This window comes from Medicago sativa, chromosome 3 (genome assembly GCF_051527215.1).
Source record: "Medicago sativa cultivar Bolivia chromosome 3, Bolivia_mono, whole genome shotgun sequence".
In the NCBI taxonomy this organism is placed as follows: Eukaryota; Viridiplantae; Streptophyta; class Magnoliopsida; order Fabales; family Fabaceae; genus Medicago; species Medicago sativa.
This window is the reverse complement of record NC_140751.1, coordinates 9,328,090-9,334,661: the sequence shown is the minus strand read 5'-3', so window position 1 is coordinate 9,334,661 and position 6,572 is coordinate 9,328,090. Positions and strand designations below refer to the sequence as shown.

At 30.8% G+C, this 6,572-nt stretch overlaps 2 long non-coding RNA genes across 2 annotated transcripts; one reads left to right on the top strand and one right to left on the bottom strand.

Annotated features, from left to right (window-relative positions):
• Positions 1–829: 829 nt before the first annotated feature.
• On the bottom strand, positions 830–5,408 carry LOC146935511 (uncharacterized). Its single transcript, XR_015030263.1, has 2 exons — positions 1,611–5,408; positions 830–1,183 (listed from the first exon to the last, which is right to left on the bottom strand). It is a non-coding gene; the product is annotated as an uncharacterized LOC146935511 (long non-coding RNA).
• Positions 5,409–5,678: 270 nt separating this feature from the next.
• On the top strand, positions 5,679–6,244 carry LOC146935510 (uncharacterized). The gene is made up of 2 exons (XR_015030262.1): positions 5,679–5,833; positions 5,932–6,244. It is a non-coding gene; the product is annotated as an uncharacterized LOC146935510 (long non-coding RNA).
• The last annotated feature ends 328 nt before the right edge of the window (positions 6,245–6,572 follow it).

The following is a 6,572-nucleotide window of genomic DNA, read 5'->3' as shown; positions in this document are numbered from 1 at the left end:
TTTGATCCCCTAGAATATCACCAACAACAAAATTAAATAAATATTAACATAGTAAAATATTGGTTTTAAAAAATAGAAAAAATAATAAAACTATTGAAAATGAATGTGGAAGTGGGATGTGGCATAAAAACCTTACTTTATATATATACTATTGATATATATATATATATATATATATATATATATATATTCTTTATCATTTAAAAATTGTAACAAACTAAATGAGTATATTTATATTTAATTTTTTGTTATCCCAATTATACCCTTAAATAACTTTTTCTATAATAAAGATTGTTGTTGGTGTTATTGAAATAAATAATAATAATGTTTAATTTGGTTTGTTATAAATAAAAAGCAACAAAAAATTATATTTTTAGTTTTAATCAAAATCAAAATTTCATCAACAAAAAAAAAAACATAGTTCATAATTTTCGAATTTGAGCGTAGTAAAAAGAACGGAAAGACGGGCCGTCTTTTCGCTAGTATATATAATGTTACGAAGAACACAAGCTTTATAAATAATAAAGTGATAAATAATAAATTAATATGTTAATATATTATAAATAGATAGAAGAATTTGTAATAAATATAATATTAAGTTTTTTTTTTGTCACCTATTTTTTTAGTATGATGAAGAGACAAACACAACACATTGATGTACTTAATGGATATTTTTTAAGTTTAATCGCACTTTTGACCCCCTAAGTATCAAAGTGTAACAATTTTTGCCATCTTTTAAAAACATGGCCAAAGACACCCCTCATGTTAAGCCCTATTTGCAAAACCTAAATTTTGATTTGGTCAATCCAACGTGTCACGCCACATAACATTAAAAACTACCAGCTATGTAATTTTTTAATTATAATACAAGTAAATTCCTTGCGTATAATTACAAAATAAAATATCTAGAAAAAAGAGAAAATCAAGGGACAAATTGGCTAGGCACCATGTTGCGTGACCTCTTTCTTTAGTATGATGAAGAGACACACACAACACATTGATGTACTTAATGGATATTTTTCAATATCTATAATGTTAAGATGAAAATGAGCTCTATAATTTATAAAGTGATATATACATATATTACAAGCAAAGGAGGAATATATTGCAAAATTTGACAATTTTGTTCATAATATGATTATCTTTCTAAGAATTGTGCCTTGAACATTCACGAACACACCTGCTAAAGAATCACCAAACTTCACAAGTAAAAAAATAATAAACAAACAAGCTAACTACCTAATGATAAACTACTAAGAACTATAACATCTTGCAGTCTCCGGCAACGACACCAAAAACTTGGTGTCTCCCAAAACACTGAGTATTTTAAGTTGGAAAGACTAGTTTAAGCTTGGTTCGTTTATAACAAAACATTACTGTGATTTACAAAGTTATAGCTTGGCAAGGCTCATGGGTATCTCATAGCTATAGTTGTTTATTAGATTCTTAGGTTGCTGAGATTCATAGAGCTATATCTCACTCCCCATTCATGGAAAACACAGTCTTAGGGAGTGTTAGATCATCCATCATGTTAAGGCAGTAACGACAGACCTTTCGTGGTACGATTTGGCATAACTTAACATCCAATCGTCGCTAGGTTAGGTGCTTACCATTTCCCCACAAAGAGTATTCAAGACCTGAGCTCCTTGGCCTATGATAATAGTCCTACCAATAACTTAGCGCTTGGAAGTAACGATCAGGGAGCTATAGCATTGGAAATAAAAGTGATCAAATTTTACTTCAAAAGATTTTGGGTTAAAGCAGTTTGTTAGGAACAAGTAAATAAACGTCATAACCTCACCATGTCTAAACCACCAGGAGGGGTTTAGCTCATGGTGAGCTGAAAATAAGCATAGTTTATATTTAATGGAAAAGACAAACACAACACATTGATGTATTTAACGTATATTTTTTAATATTTAAAATGTTAAGAAGAACACAAGGTTTGTAAACAATAAAGTGATAAGTAATATATTAATAAGTTAATATATTATAAATAGATAGAAGAATTTGTAATAAATATAATATTAAGAAGAATTTTTTTTTGTGACCTCTTTTTTTAGTATGATGAAAAGACATACACAACACATTGATGTACTTAATGGATATTTTTTAGGCTTAGTCGCACTTTTGACCCCCTAAGTATCAAAGTGTAGCGATTTTGGCTATCTTATAAAAAAAAAATGGCCAAAGACACTCCTCATGTTTAGCCCTTTTTGTAAATCCTCGATTTTGATTCGGTCAATCCTACGTGTCAAGCCACATAACATTTAAAATTTACCAGCTGTGTAATTTTCTAATTAAAATGCAAGTAAATTCCACGCGCTTAATTAGAAAATAAAAATTAAAAAATAAAATGAGAAAATCAAGAGACAAATTGGCCAGGCACCATGTTGTGTGACCTCTTTCTTTAGTATGAGGAAGAGTCACACACAACACATTAATGTACTTAATGGATATTTTTAAATATCTAGAATGTTAAGAAAATGAGCTCTATAATTTATAAAGTGATAAATACATATATTACAACAAAGGAGGGATATATGGCTAAATTTGTCAATTTTGTTTTTAATATGATTATCTTTCTGAGAATTGTGCCTTGAGCATTCATGAACACACCTGCTAAAGAATCACCAAACTTCACAAGTAAAAAAATAAATAAACAGACAAGCTAACTACCTAGTGATAAACTACTAAGAACTATAACATCTTCCAGTCTCCGGAAACTACGCCAAAAACTTGGTGTCTCCCAAAACACTATGAGTAATTTAAGGTGGAAAGATTGGTTTAAACTTGGTTCAATTATAACAAAATATTACTGTGATTTACAAAGTTATAGCTTGGCAAGGCTCATGTGTATCTCAAAGCTATAGTTGTTTATTATATTCTTAGGTTGCTGAGATTCATAGAGCTATATCTCACTCCCAATTCATGGAAAACACAGTCTTAGGGAGTGTTAGATCATCCATCATGTTAAGGCAGTAACGACAGACCTTTCGTGGTACGATTTGGCATAACTTAACATCCAATCGTCGTTAGGTTAGGTGCTTACCATTTCCCCACAAAGAGTATTCAAGACCTGAGCTCCTTGGCCTATGATAATAGTCCTACCAATAACTTAGCGCTTGGAAGTAACGATCAGGGAGCTATAGCATTGGAAATAAAAGTGATCAAATTTTACTTCAAAAGATTTTGGGTTAAAGCAGTTTGTTAGGAACAAGTAAATAAACGTCATAACCTCACCATGTCTAAACCACCAGGAGGGGTTTAGCTCATGGTGAGCTGAAAATAAGCATAGTTTATATTTAATGGAAAAGACAAACACAACACATTGATGTATTTAACGTATATTTTTTAATATTTAAAATGTTAAGAAGAACACAAGGTTTGTAAACAATAAAGTGATAAGTAATATATTAATAAGTTAATATATTATAAATAGATAGAAGAATTTGTAATAAATATAATATTAAGAAGAATTTTTTTTTGCGACCTCATTTTTTAGTATGATGAAAAGACATACACAACACATTGATGTACTTAATGGATATTTTTTAGGCTTAGTCGCACTTTTGACCCCCTAAGTATCAAAGTGTAGCGATTTTGGCTATCTTATAAAAAAAAATGGCCAAAGACACCCCTCATGTTTAGCCCTTTTTGTAAATCCTCGATTTTGATTCGGTCAATCCTACGTGTCAAGCCACATAACATTTAAAATTTACCAGCTGTGTAATTTTCTAGTTAAAATACAAGTAAATTCCACGCGCTTAATTAGAAAATAAAAATTAAAAAATTAAAAGAGAAAATCAAGAGACAAATTGGCCAGGCACCATGTTGTGTGACCTCTTTCTTTCGTATGATGAAGAGACACACACAACACATTAATGCACTTAATGGATATTTTTAAATATCTAGAATGGTATGAAGAAAATGAGATCTATAAATTATAAAGTGATAAATACATATATTACAACAAAGGAGGGATATATGGCTAAATTTGTCAATTTTGTTTTTAATATGATTATCTTTCTGAGAATTGTGCCTTGAGCATTCCCGAACGCACCTGCTAAAGAATCACCAAACTTCACAAGTTAAAAAATAAATAAACAAACAAGCTAACAACCTAGTGATAAACTACTAAGAACTATAACATCTTCCAGTCTCCGGCAACGACGCCAAAAACTTGGTGTCTCCCAAAACACTATGAGTATTTTAAGGTGGAAAGATTGGTTTAAGCTTGGTTCAATTATAACAAAACATTACTGTGATTTACAAAGTTATAGCTTGGCAAGGCTCATGTGTATCTCAGAGCTATAGTTGTTTATTAGATTCTTAGGTTGCTGAGATTCATAGAGCTATATCTCACTCCCGATTCATGGAAAACACAATCTTAGGGAGTGTTAGGTCATCCATCATGTTAAGGCAGTAACGACAGACCTTTCGTGGTACGATTTGACAGAACTTAACATCCAATCATTGCTAGGTTAGGTGCGTACCCTTTCCTCACAAAGAGTATTCAAGACCTGAGCTCCTTGGCCTATGATAAGAGTCCTACCAATAATTTAACGCTTGAAAGTAACGATCAAGAAGCTATAGCATTGGAAATAAAAGTGATCAAATTTCACTTCAAAAGATTTTGGGTTAAAGCAGTTTGTTAGAAAGAAGTAAATAAACGTCATAACCTCACCATGTCTAAACCACCAGGAGGGGTTTAGCTCATGGTGAGCTGAAAATAAACATAGTTTATATTTAATGGAAGAGACAAACACAACACATTGATGTATTTAATGTATATTTTTTTAATATTTATAATGTTAAGTAGAACACGAGCATTGTAAATAATAAAGTGATAAATAATATATTAATAAGTTAATATATTATAAATAGATAGAAGAATTTTTAATAAATATAATATTAAGAAGAATTTTTTTTGTGACCTCATTTTTTAGTGTGATGAAAAGACAAACGCAACACATTGATGTACTTAATGGATATTTTTTAGGCTTAGTCGCAGTTTTGACCCCTAAGTATCAAAGTGTAGCGATTTTGGCCATCTTATATAAAAAATGGCAAAAGACACCTCTCATGTTTAGCCCTTTTTGCAAATCCTCGATTTTGATTCGGTCAATCCTACGTGTTAAGCCACATAACATTTAAAATCTACCAGCTGTGCAATTTTCTAATTAAAATATACGTAAATTCCACGCGCTTAATTAGAAAATAAAAATAAATAAAAAATAAAAAGAGAAAATCAAGGGACAAATTGGCCAGGCACCATGCTGTGTGACCTATTTCTTTAGTATGATGAAGAGACACACACAACACATTGATGTACTTAATGAATATTTATAACGCTAAAATATGGTTTTGGTCACTGCAAATATGCCTCATTTTGGTTTTAGTCCCTGTAAAAAAAATTGTTGTTTTTGGTCCTTGCAAAATATGTTACAGGGACCTTTTTAAAAAATCAAAATATTTTGCAGGGACTCTTTGTCTCATAAATGGGCTCAGTCATCATGTGCCACGTGTGAAAATCATCAGAAAAGTGGGGCTAAGGACCAAAACGAAAACGAGGCATATTTAAGGGACCAAAAACAACAACAGAAAATTATAACGACTAAAACCAAAATGAGACATATTTGCAGGGGCCAAAATCATATTTTAGCCTATTTATAAATATCTAGAATGTTAAGAAGAAACTAAGCTCTATAAATTATAAAGTGATAAATGCATATATTACAAACAAAGGAGGGATATATGGCTGAATTTGTCAATGTTGTTTATAGTGTGATTATCTTTCTATCCCCATTTGTGGTTGCAATGAATTCTGAACGTAAGCCCTTTCTAACCATTTAAAATTTTCTTCTCTCCTTTGTACACAACATATTATCGCATTTTAGTTACACTTTTCATTCTCTTTTTTTAGTACAGCGTGTAATCCAAGTCCTACTGATTTTCGTGATATTTGCTCCCCTGGTATGATACCAAAGATTGTGTATCGAGTGTGTAGATGTTATCCGATGAAGCGGTAAACATATCATGTGCTCACATGATTCTTCATTTATTGCCAGACCCAATATAATACACAAATGATCTACTACAATATTCCACGGGTTGTCATTTAGTTATTTTCTTGCCACCCAATAAATTAATTTCTTTTATAATATCAAGAGTTTTTAGTTTTATATTTGAACTCTAAAACAATGATAATGAACTTAAATAAGATAGCAACAAATATTGTTTATATTTTATATTATCTTCTTCTCTCTTTATTTGGATATATATATATATATATATATATATATATATATATATATCAGTGAACTTCAATTCAAGCATATCACATTTTCCTTCCCATCATACCTGATGTCCTGAACAACAGGTTTGACAATGATGTTGTCCTAGACACTATGTACAAAATATAGCACAATAAGCAAATACACATAAATAAAGTGTTGTAAAGAAGGATGCAAGAGATTTGGTAACACAGTTCTGTGCAACGTCACCTACATCTGGAGGTATCCATGCCAAGAAAGGAAATCCACTTTCAATAGCATTAGTTCTTAGTCTTA